This window comes from Pavona decussata, unplaced genomic scaffold, assembly GCF_977016875.1.
Source record: "Pavona decussata unplaced genomic scaffold, jaPavDecu1.1 SCAFFOLD_155, whole genome shotgun sequence".
Lineage (NCBI taxonomy): Eukaryota > Metazoa > Cnidaria > Anthozoa > Scleractinia > Agariciidae > Pavona > Pavona decussata.
Genome location: NW_028145567.1, coordinates 3,013,994 through 3,027,592, shown reverse-complemented (window position 1 = coordinate 3,027,592; position 13,599 = coordinate 3,013,994). Strand labels below are relative to the sequence as shown.

The window sequence follows — 13,599 nt, the reverse complement described above, 5'->3', positions numbered from 1 at the left end:
TTAAACTTCCAACTGAACTTCAACATCACAAACATGGATTGATAAATCTCAAGAATAAAGACAACGAATGCTTTCGATGGTGTCACATTAGACATTTGAATCCACGAAATGACAATCCACAAAGAATCAAAAAAACTGATAAAGCATTTGTCAAACAATTGAATTATGATAACATTGAATTCCCTGTTTCAGTCAAACAATACAACAAAATTGAAACCCAAAACAGTATTAACATCAACGTATTAGGTTATGAAAACAAACAAACTTATCCAATTTATGTTTCAAAAGAAAAGTTTGATGATGTATTGAATTTGTTGTTAATCTCAGAAAATGAAAATAAACATTATTGTCTTATCAAAGATTTTAATCGTTTTATGCACCACAAAACCAAATCACATCAAAGAAAACATTTTTGTATGCATTGTTTGCAATGTTTTTCATCAGAACGAGTTTTAACCAAGCATAAGGAAGTATGCATGGAAATCAATGGAAAACAAGCTATTAAAATGCCACCAATTGGTTCCAAAATAGAATTCACAAATTATAATAAACAAATGCAAGCGCCATTCGTGATATACGCAGATTTTGAAGCAATCACTGAACCAATTCATGGTTGTAATCAATCTAACCAACAATCTTTTACTGAAGCTTATCAAAAACACACTGATTGCGGTTATGGTTACAAAGTTGTATGCTGCTATGATGACAAATATTCAAAACCAATAAAATATTATCGTGGAGAAAATGCTGTTTACAAATTCATGCAAGCAATGCTTGATGAAGTCAAATATTGCAGACAAACTATCAAATACAAATTCAATAAACCATTAGTTATGTCTCCAGAAGATGAAGACAAATTCCAAAAAGCAACATCTTGTCATATTTGTGGTAAAAAATACAAGAAAACAGATAAACGTGTCAGAGATCATTGTCATATTAATGGAGAATTCCGTGGCTCAGCCCATAATCAATGTAACAGGGATTTTACAATAACTAACAAAATCCCTGTAATATTTCATAATTTGAAAGGATATGATAGTCATTTTATAATGCAAGAAATTGGTAAAATTATTGAGACCAATACTTATGTGGATAAAAAAGGTGAAACCAGACAACACAAAATTAATGTAATCCCAAATAACATGGAGAAATACATGGCATTCATGTTGGGTTATAATTTAGTATTTATCGACAGTCTTCAGTTTATGAATCAATCATTGGCAAATCTTGCAAAAAATCTACCAGAAGATGCATACAAATATACCAATGAAGTCTTCAAAGGTGAAAAACTGCAATTAATGAAACAAAAAGGAGTTTATCCGTATGATTATATGAGTAATTTTGATAAATTCAATGATACTCAATTACCAACCAAAGATGAATTTTACAGTCAAATGAATAATACTAATATCACTGATGAAGAATACAGTCATGCACAAAATGTTTGGAATACATTTCAATTGAAAACCATGGGCGAATACCATGATTTATATCTCAAATCTGATGTATTATTGTTGGCTGATGTTTTTGAAAATTTCCGTAAAACATGTTTGGAATATTATAGATTGGATCCATGTCATTATTTCACATCTCCTGGATTATCATGGGATGCAATGTTGAAAATGACTGAAGTCAATTTGGAACTCATTACGGATATTGATATGTATCAATTCGTTGAAAAAGGCATGAGAGGCGGAATCAGTTACATAGCCAATAGATACGGTAAAGCTAACAACAAATACATGCAAAATTGGAATCCAAATGAACCCAGTAAATATCTCATGTATTTGGATGCAAACAATCTATATGGATGGGCGATGTCACAACATCTTCCAACAGGGAATTTCAAATGGTTGAAAAAACAACAAATATTGAACATTAATTGGAAAACAGTTCCCAAAGATAACAAGACTGGATACTTATTGGAAGTCGATTTGGAATATCCTAATGAATTACATGATTTACACAATGATTATCCATGTGCTGCTGAACAAATTAAAGTGACACCAAATATGCTGTCAGATTATTGTAAAAAAATTGCAGACAAATTTGGAATAACAAGTGGACAAGTCAAAAAACTGATTCCAACATTGGCAAACAAATCAAAATATGTGTTACATTATCGTAATCTGCAATTATATCGTGAATTGGGTTTGAAATTGAAGAAAATCTATCGTGTTCTATCATTTGACCAATCACCTTGGTTGAAGACATACATTGATTTCAATACACGTCAAAGAACTAATGCAAAGAATGCTTTTGAGAAAGATTTCTTCAAATTGATGAACAATAGTGTCTTCGGTAAAACAATGGAGAATATCAGAAGACGGGAAGACATCAAATTGGTTACAAATGAAAAACAATTATTGAAAATGACTTCGAAACCAACTTTCATAAACAGTAAAATATTCAATGAAAACTTGGTTGCAGTCCACAAAATCAAGGAATCATTGACTCTCAATCGACCAGCATACGTTGGTATGTGTATCCTTGATTTGAGTAAAACACTCATGTATGACTTCCATTACAATTTCGTTAAAAACAAATATGGTAACAAAGCCAAATTATTGTTCACGGATACTGATAGTTTGACATACGAAATTGAAGCAGAAGATGTGTATGCCGATTTTTGGAAACACAAAGATATGTTTGACAACAGTGATTACAACGTGGATAACAAATATTTTGATGCAACTAATAAGAAAGTGATTGGTAAATTCAAAGATGAAGCTGCTGGTGTACCCATTGTTGGATTTGTGGGATTGAGATCCAAAATGTATTCATATATCAAAGAAAACAATAATGGTGGAAAAACAGCCAAAGGTATCAAAAAGAATGTGATCAAAAATGATATTCAACATTCTGATTACAAAGATGTGTTGTTTAATGAGAAACAATTATTTCACCAAATGAAAACAATCCGCAGCAACAATCATCAATTGGGTAGTTACACAATCAACAAGACATCGTTGTCATGTTTTGATGATAAACGATATTTGCATCCAGATGGAATCTACAGTTATGCTTATGGGCATTGGAATACACATCCATCCAGGATGGCATTCAAACATTGGTAAACAAACTTTGTGATCAAAACATTGCGACAAAAAATTGTGATTTTAATCTTTTTTCCCATCATTTGATTTTGATATTTTTATTTCGAGATTTTTATTCAAATTTTCCGGTGTATAATTTATTTCAATAATTCGTCTCAACTTTTGTGTTGAGTTATTTGGTTTGTTGTTTGTTACATATTTTATTTCTAAACTTTTAATCATTTTTTGCGTTTTCCATATTTTTGAAAACATTTTTGTGTAATTATATTATATACTATATTTATACAAAAATGAAAACAAATTTGAATAATACAAAAGATGTTTCTCCGCAGGTGGAATCATCTCTGTGTCAAAGCCTGCATTGCAAAGATGAATGTGAATTTTGTGGATATCATGATGAATCCAAAGTTGAAACACAACAATCAATGCCTGAATGTTGTGAATCACAAAATTTGAGAAACATGGAATGTCAAATAACGTGTGTTGCTTGTGGACAGGTTGTTGGTGAAGATTACAAAACAGAATACATCAATTTTCATGCTAATTTGTTCAAAATATACAAGAAAACAGTGTATAATAGAAAATACCATTTGTCGCATACATTAGATCAAATTATTTTGAAAAACAAAATTGAAATCAGTTGTTCAACCAATTTCAAATTCATAAAATATTCGTTGAAATAAACAAAATACTGCCACAAATCAATGGTAAAAGAAAGAGAATAATCAGTTTAAAATATCTTTTGCATAGAATATTGCAATTTATGAAAATTGATTCTTCCCAAATTGAGTTGACAAAATCCAAAAAAACAATGAAATTATACAATGTTTATTGGGATAAAATTATGAATATTATTGGCCCCAAAATCATGCACATTATTAATCATACATAAGTGAATATCTGATATTTTTTATCATATTTGTCACCCCATTTATCGACAATCGGCGAATTATCCAAAATGAAATCATCATTTTGAGTAAGCTTGTTTGTCAAATCATCTCTATCAAAATGTCCATTTCTCATTATTTCTTTTATTTCATTTAATAAATGTCCGTAAGTTTGAAAAGCATATTGGCATTGATAAAGTTTGATTTCAACTTTTTTATGCTTCATATAAGCTTGAATTATGACAGACACCGATGATATTGCCAATAATGAAGCTCCACTGGTTGCAACCGATGATGCAATACCACCAGTTGCAAATACAATGGATGAAATATTACCAGCGAATTCCCATTTTTTGAATCTTTTGTATGCACTTTTGTACATCCACATCTTTTTGTGATATGACATGTAATAAGCTTTCAATTGATCAATTTCTTCTGTTGATAATCGATTTGAAATATGATTGAAATCAATTATTAATTTCTTCTTTTGCATATATTATGTGGTTATCTTATTTTTGATGCAATAATAGAGACCAGTTATTTGACCCAAAAACATGCATTTTTTCATCCAATTGAATGTTTTTTTCTCATTAATGGTGTACATGTATCCTTTGTCACGATGATATCTGTTGTAAAATTGGCCATAAGCATCATGTAATATTCCATGTGATCTGATATATGGTTGCCAACCAAATAATCGATGGAGAATAGCTGTTAACCATCCATCTCCAGGTCCAATTAATCCGATTCCATCATGAATTAACTCTTTGTAAACTTCATCAGGTAAACCTGTGTTGTAATATTTTTCATGCAAATATGTGAATATTACGATACTTTTTATCTTGCATTCCTGTCTGGGCAATATTGGAAGACTCAATTTACGGTGAAAATCTATCATCGATGTTCGAATGTGTTCTTGCAATTCTGACAATTCTTTCATTATACAATTTGATTACAATATTTTTATAAAATAAAGTAACGGAGTCCACGACCTAGTGGACATTATTGTCAGGTAATTGTATCCTAATATATTCAACAAAATACTTCATTGTCCAATCAGATGGATGATTGTTGAAGTAGCAATAATAGTTTTCAAATGACACATCAAAGAAGAATTCCAATTGATCAAATGATGATGACACCAAATCGGATTTGGAATGATGATATCTGTCATTTCTCCTGATATATGTGTTTGTCACAAGAATCTCTTGCAATGTATTGATTCCTTTAATGTCATCTTTACTCAATAATTTTATCCATTTGTAATTTGTTTTTGGTATTGTACCACTTTTTCTTCCTATTCTCATTGCAACTTGATTGTTGAGAAACGTTACAGCTTCCTGAGCTTGTTGAGCTTTAAACTGAGCCAGAGCTTGTTGTATTTGTGTTTCAATATATGGTTTGATGATGTCTTCATTGTTGTTAATTAATTGTTGGAGTGAAATTGCATGATTTAAATTAACTCCATCTTTGATAACTAAATGTCTGTTTTCTGTATCCAAATGACCATCATCATTCACATGGATAGATTCTCTGTGTTTGTATCCATCTTCTAAGTTGTCATAAGTTACTGTGTATTCTATTTTATCTCCATTTTCATCAAGAATATGGTTTCCATTTTCATCTTCAACGTATGGCATTATATTAATAGTGTTGATAAATAAATTTCAAAAGTTCCTGTGACTTCTTGGTTTATAATTGGAGAAGTAAACCCTGGACGTCTTTTAAAAATCCCCATTTGAATTATCATGGGTTTGATTGTTGTATTTGTAGTTACAAAATTTCTCCCAATTTTCATATTAAATTGTATTAAATGGGAAAATAAAGTTTTACTGTTAGCAATGGCGACAAAAGAAACTTGGTAATGATTTTTTGTATTAATTACAATATTTTTTATTTTAACCGGGCCTAATGTTCCAAATTTGAAACCATGAACATTTTCAAAAACTCCATTTTTTATGTTGCCGTTAACAACACTTGAAGTTTCAATATTTGACAACCAACTTTTATTGACAGCATGATATCTTTCAAAAAAATCAGAGTATAATACTTTCAATTCAAAAGTTCCATTAACAGCAGTTCCTGCTCCAATATTATCCAATATTGACATAGAATCAATACTGACAAATTTTCTTGATTTGGGCAAATCAAATGTATTGCTTCCACTTATTATGTTTCCAATTCTGTGGTATGTGTCAGTGTTGGTTGTTTCACCTTGTTTTTTCCCATTTATCAAAATTTGTGCATTTGCAACTTGTTGATTGCTTTGGAAAACAATGGAGTATAGATTGAAAAAGTTATTTCCATCAGCAGCGATTTGAAAATTATTTGTTGGATTTGTTCTTTGGAAAACACCACTGGCAATAGTTCCAGTGTATTTCGTTTTGAATAAGTTGGTAAAATAACCCAAATTCATTGCTTCAGAATCATATAACGGATTTATTAAACCAGAAATAATCTTATTATTCATATCCAAATTGACTTTCATCTCCATATCCCCATTTTTATATTCAAACATGACATTGTCCAAGCCATCATACACTCCTGGATAAACGCTATCTGACCAATCTTTTACCCCATAAACAACCAGATGACATTGTACTGGAGTCGCTGTAGCTGTTCCATGCATCGTCAAATAGATGTAATCTGGAGTTTGTTTGCTGTTGTTATTGAATTGAACCAATAGCTTGCTATAAGCAGTGAAATCACGCTGTACAGCTTTGTGGATGTATGCTTCAGAAGCAGTACATGATAATTGAATATTAGTCATTTCTGGTGGGTAGAATTCAAACACAATTGTGTATGTTCCAATAGCAAGAGTATAAATATTGAAACCTATCCTTGATCTGTAATCATTACTTCCACTGTCTTTAATCAATTTGATATCATAAGCTTTTTTATTCTGATGCGGGGATTGATTGAAAGCAGCTATTCCATACACTGTGATATTATATTCTGAACTGCTTTCATCGGTATCTGTAAGATATTTGAATTCATTTGTTTTATGGCTGCTGACAAGATGACTTTGCTCCAATTTGTCATCAAAATATTTTTTGGTAGTAGCATCATTATCATCAGTTGGTTGAGCCATATCTTTGATTTGTTTATTATTCATATCAAGGTTTCCAGTCATTGCAACACTTCCATCTTTTTCAAATATACACTCAAATCACTTCCAACAGATGGTATTTTAGCTATTTCTGTATCAACATATGCTTTAGTGGAAGCATCATTGGGATCGGAAGGATTTCCAAGAACGATTATTTTATGACCTCTCATATCTAATTCACCACCAAGAGCATTGGGTGTTAACCTGTTGAGAAAGTTATGATCAACGTAGTGTTTATTAACAGCATCGTTATCATCAGTTGGTTGAGCCATATCTTTGATTTTATGATTGTCCATATCGAGGTCACTATTGGAAACTTTTTGTAAATATTTAGTATCACAGAAACCTAAATTAACGACATCATATGTATTTTGTATATTGGCTCCAAGATTAGTAATTTGTTGATTACCCATATCCAGATTTCCAGTCATTTCAACAGTGCCATCTTTTTTCAAATATGTAGACAAATCAGGTGATGGTATTTTTTTAATCTCATCATCGACATATTTTTTATTCGCCGCTTGATCGTTATTATCGGGTTTTAAAACACTAATATCAAAAAATGTTTTCCGTCCAGTAATATGTTGTTCTGTTGATGTAACCATTATTTCACTTTTAGCTCGTCCACCATGGCCATCAAAGTTTTTCAAATCTGGTATATTAAGATGAATGTTTTCATAAGACTGATGCTCAGTCAATAATCGAACATCATTGGAGCTGCCAGCACCGTCTGGCGTGTCTTGTAGAATATCCCTGGTGAAAAACCTCACAGGATCTTCAAGGATCTTTAAAGATCTTCAAAGACCTGCCAAAGATCTTTAAAGATAAAGATCCTCAAAGGATCCTTATAGGATCTTTGAAGATCCTCCAAAGATCTTCAAAGATCCTGCATATGCAAGATCTTGTTATACTATCTGCTAAGATCCTCAAGGAATTGGTAAGGATCTTGCAAGGATCTTTGTAAGATCCTTGCAAAGATTCCTGCAAAGATCTTTGCAAGGATCCTTCAAGATCCTCAAAGATTTGATGAGGATCTTTGAAGAATCTTACAAAGATCCTTTTAAAGATCTTGCAAAGATCTTTGCAAGGATCCTTCAGGATCCTCAAGGATTTAATGAGGATCTTTGAAGAATCTTACAAAGATCCTTTTAAAGATCTTGCAAAGATCTTTGCCAGGATCCTCAAGGATTTAATGAGGATCTTTAAAGAATCTTAGAAAGATCCTTTTAAAGATCTTGCAAAGATCTTTGCCAGGATCCTCAAGGATTTAATGAGGATCTTTAAAGAATCTTAGAAAGATCCTTTTGAAGATCCTGCAAAGATCTTTGCCAGGATCCTCAAGGATTTAATGAGGATCTTTGAAGAATCTTTAAAAGATCCTTTCAAAGATCTTGCAAGAGATCTTTGCCAAAATCTTCAACAATTTAATAAGGATCCTTCGAAGATCTTGCAAAGATCTTTGTCAGGATCCTTAGGGCTCCTAAAGGATTTTTAAATTAAGCTGAATTATCTTTGACGGATCTTAAAAGGATCCTTGATAGTAAGGATCTTGCAAAGACCTTTGCCAGGATCCTTCATGAGCTTCAAGGATTTAATGAGGATGTTTGCAAGACCCCTATAATAAATAGAAAAAAAAGGTGATGGAAAATAAAAGGCCATTACACTTGCAATTACAGTGTAGGCATTTGGTAATTTATTTTATTAATCAATAAGACCGTTTATTCAAATACACTTCGCAGTCCAAAGACTGAATTGCGTGTACAAATAATTAAACTGTATGAAACTGAAAAACATAAATATGTATACAAAATATAGAAAAAAATTTAATAATTACAGGTAACATATAATAAAGAAGAATGCATAGAACTCTGCGAGAGGAAAAAGGACATTATTTAAAAAACTACATACTACTACTAATGACTAATAATAAAAGAGTTCTTTTAACGATTGGTCTTGCACACCGGAATTATAAAATGGTTATTGCTCCTAAGCTTGTGGGATGAAAGGGCAGGTGGAGGCAGCAAATTTGAGCGTTTGTGGTTTCTTGATGAAGATAAAGAGTTAAAATAGTTTGTTCGAAAGAAAGTCACACAGATCTGCCCGCTTTAGTAATAAATACATTTGTCACTTTTAAAATTAAGAATCAAAATTTCTGTTTCTACTGAGTTTGAGCTTCCAGAGTAAATAATTATACCTTAAAGGTGTTGGAAAGTACAGACTGTTGACTAAAACTCTCAAAGTTGCAATAATGCAATGTCATCAATACTGCTGGTTTTTTGCTTGGAACTATTGCTTGGATGTCTCAGAGAAACGGGTACGTGGAATATGGAATTTCGTTTTGGCAATTTAAATTTGTGATATGTTGCACCAAGATTCCTGCTTTATATGGCTTCCCACCAAAGGATATAATTCAATAGACAAATAAATAAGTTTACTCAGCTGATTGTCTGATCAGTGCTTGTCATGCAGCATGATAGTGTCTTAGTGATACTCAGACTCAGTAATTCATTCTTATAAATAAAGAGTGATTTCCAATAGCTAAAAGTTTGCTCACAGTCTTCATCAAATGATTACCCTGTCGCTTTCTTGCACAATACTTCTTTTATAAAGGAAACATGGAAACCACCGGGCCAAAAGCGGCAGCCATCTTGGATTTCCATCAGACTTGGAAGACTGGGCACGAGCAAAGCCAAATTTGGTCAGCAGCTATACACTTCAGGCTCGCAGAAAGACCGTTTCTTTTGGATTTTCGCAGGACTCAAGAAAACAAGGCACATTTCCTCGGTTTTTTTCTTCTTTTAAGCTAGAAAATGATGGCTTTAAGCAATAAATCGTGGACAACTACTTTTTAGAAACAGGTAGGCTTTAATATCAATGATTTTGATAAAAGACTGGCTTGAAAATGTGATGCACAATTCAACCAAATGAATGCATGTGCTTCTGTGAATTTAGCTACAAATTCATCTGATCTCGGTTGTCGAGTAGCCATTTCCTATTTATTTTTAAAATAAAACATTTACAAACGTTTTTATGGGGTAAGTTTGTAGTTGTAGCGCTAGTTGAAATGAACAATCAGATGATTGTAGTTGTACTGAGAATCAATTGCAAGCTTTATTTGTGTGGTGACTTCTTCGATCGAGTATAACATTACTTTAATTTGCCTGTGATTTGATTGAAGTTGAAGGTCATTTGGTGGAGTATTATAATGCCCACATGTACAACAAAATAGCACCATCAGTTAAAAACGAATGTGAACACTGTATTCACACAGAAGAACTGACTAAAGTGCATGATTTTTTCTCTTTTTGCTGTAGATCTTCAACTCAATGTTGTTGTCAAGGCCGATACCCAAGACTGCAGCTTCAGAGTGTGTGAAGTCACCAAATCCTGATCAATAAGCTAAGTCACTTGTAAGCAGGGGAGCCTATTTTTAACTGATTTAGTATGGTTATGAATTGTGACTTCTACTACTATATATACTACTCAGGAACAATGAAAAAATAAAAAATTTTGTACCTTTGAGCCTTGAATTCATTACTTGATGTTTGATAGTTTAATAGAAAATTAGAGGGTCAAATTGTTTTGGTCAATGTAAATTACAAGCAAATTGGTACTTTTTTGTCTTTTAGCACTGTGCTTGCACAATTATTATGCCTATCAAATTTTTATAGTAGCACAACATTTGCTGATGTTGTGATTGCACTGTTTTGTTACATTATTCATTATCTAGAATATAGTTATTCCACATTTTGTGGGTCATCACGAGGGAAAAACTACAATTTTTCTGAGCCACTATAAATGTGTTAAAGTTGTGCAGACAAGGCAGTAACTTTTAAGTTTTGTTAAAGGCTGATAATTTAGAGACTGAGGGATTTTGACTTGCACTAATGTTGTGAACAACATCTGTTGAAATTTGTTGCACTGTGTAGCCTTGTCATTAGAACTTTTGTACATAATCAGAGCTTGCTATAAGTTATTGTTTTTCTGTTATTATGTTTTCTTGTACAAACGTTTTCACTGGCAATTGTCAAACCAAATTTTAGAATAAAAATTATTAGTTTCTTGTACATTAACATTAGGATCGTGATCACCCAGGCTTCATGTTGTAGTCAAAATTTTGTCCATCATGGTTGAGGTAAAATATCCATCTGCTGAATATTATTCTTTCACAATACATATTAAAAGTTATGTTTCTATTTCTGATTTTATTTACACAAGTTATTTTGTATTGATTTAGCATTGTAGACCTACATTTATATACAAATAAATTCCTGAATCTTAACTAAAATAAGTTAGGGATTGTTCAATAAAATTATCCCTTTTATGACATGCTGATGTTCTTTTTCATCTACATACTACATGTACATTCTCAACAGCTTATTCTGAGACTCACCGGAAATTTCAGTCACAAATGTTTTTGTGATTTTGGAAAGTTCAAAGTAGTACAAGATCTTGAAAAGGTTCATTCAAGATCCTTGAAGATCTTTTGCAAAATTATTGAAGATCTTCAAAGATCTTGGCAAGAGCTGCAAAGGATCCTGTAGGATCCTTGAAGATCTTTGGCAAGGTTATTGAAGATCCTCAAAGATCTTGAAAAGGTCTGCAAAGGATCCTTGAAAATCCTTTTAAGATCTTTGGCGACATAATTGAAGATCCTCAAAGATCTTGGCAAGTTCTGCAAAGGATCTTTGCAGATCCTCAAAGATCCTGGCAAGATCTGCAAAGGTTCCTTAAAGATCTTGACAAGATCTTGGCAAGATCTGCAAGGATCCTTAAGGATCTTTGAGGATCCTCAAAGATCTTGGCCAAGATCTTCAAGGATCTTGGCAAGAAAGTTGAGGATCCTTAAGGATCTTTGCAAGGATTTTTGAGGATCCTTAAAGATCTTTGCAAGATTGTTTAAGGATCCTTAAAGATCTTCATAAGGATCCTCGAAGATCTTCATGAAGATCTTTGAGGATCTTTAAAGATTTCACCAGGGATAAATACTATTGGTATGAACACTTCCACTGTTGCTGTAAATTACTGCTTTATTAGCTCGCACATCACCAGGAGCATTATCCAACAATTGTATTTGGCTCTTTGTGACAACATCATTGGGATCAGCTCCTTGTTTAACATTAACAAGTTTTTTGTTTTGTATATCATAATTGCCATTTTGAGTCAATTTAAACCCTATTCCTTGAGGACCAGCGGCTCCTTGAAGAGGAACCGTTGTGAAAGAAGACGATGAACTATGTTCGTTGAATATTCCCATTTATATCATTTGGTTATATTGTTCCATAAAAATTCCTGTTAATTCTCTTCAGGGGCTTATCAACATATAGAAATGAAAATGGCTCTTTGGTTGCTTTGATGTATTTATCCTTTTCGACACCCAACTCACGGGATATCAGACCTCTTTCATTGCTGCTAGGAAAGTCATAGACACAGAAATGAGAGCAATTGAGTCGAATATCTTTTGGTGTTTTGTAGAACGATTGGCTCAGATAAATAACAGAGCAGTTCTTGTGTCTGCCACGAATGAAATAATCAATCAATGGTTTCTGGTTTTTATCACAAATAAAGTCATCAAATATGACTATCTTCTGGGCATCATCATCCTTCAATTCCTCTACTGGAATTATATCATCATTGCTACAAACAAGGACATTATACCCGACACTATTTGATATATCAGTCAATGTTTGAATCATATCCTTGTATTTTTGTTGCTCCAAATTTTTGGCATATAAATGTATTCTATCATAATACAAAAGTGGTTTCATCAGCATATTGTACAATAAATTTGTCTTTCCAGATCCTGAATTACCACATATTAACATCCGAAACGTGTCACTTGGCATGTAACCATACAATCTTTTGAAATTAGTGTTTTTATCATGTCTATCATAATTTGGGATTTCCATGTATATCAATACATTATATAAGTTAATAATATAATGGATCTACAAAGATTAAAACAACTATCTGAAGCCAAGATTAAGGCTGGAACAATAACCAAACAAGTTAGAGATACATTGAAGGAGTACAAGCATGATAAACAAGATTTACAACAAGGTTTACAAGAAACTTTCAAACCAATTATTAAAGCTCAAGAGGAAACAAAACAAACAATTGATGAAAAACAAGACAAACTGATTGAACAATTGGAGAAAAACCAAAAAGCGTTGACTTCAGGTTTGGAAGACATTGCTATGTTAACTTATCAACCAGAAACAAAACCACAACCACAATTACCAGAAGCAAAGCTACCAATTGGCTATCAACCAGCAATGTCAAATTTGGATGCTGGTTTTGATGATGATGAGTTCCAAAAATTGATGCAATACGATCTTACACCTCCGAGTTCTGTTCTCCAAGCTTCTATGCAAGGAGATATTGACATCAAGGATTACGATGCTAATATTGGCAAAATGTTGAAAAAACTTGGAATAAGGAAGGGTCCTTTATCCAAGGGCCAAGGAAAGACCAAGAATAAAGACAAAATTGATAAAATAGATGAAGATATAAAATTATTGCAAAAATACAGAGGGCGCATTAAAAT

At 32.4% G+C, this 13,599-nt stretch overlaps 1 long non-coding RNA gene across 1 annotated transcript; it reads left to right on the top strand.

Annotated features, from left to right (window-relative positions):
- Nucleotides 1–9,182: 9,182 nt before the first annotated feature.
- LOC146465883 (uncharacterized) lies at nucleotides 9,183–12,011 on the top strand. The gene is made up of 3 exons (XR_014868174.1): nucleotides 9,183–9,910; nucleotides 10,367–11,777; nucleotides 11,830–12,011. It is a non-coding gene; the product is annotated as an uncharacterized LOC146465883 (long non-coding RNA).
- The last annotated feature ends 1,588 nt before the right edge of the window (nucleotides 12,012–13,599 follow it).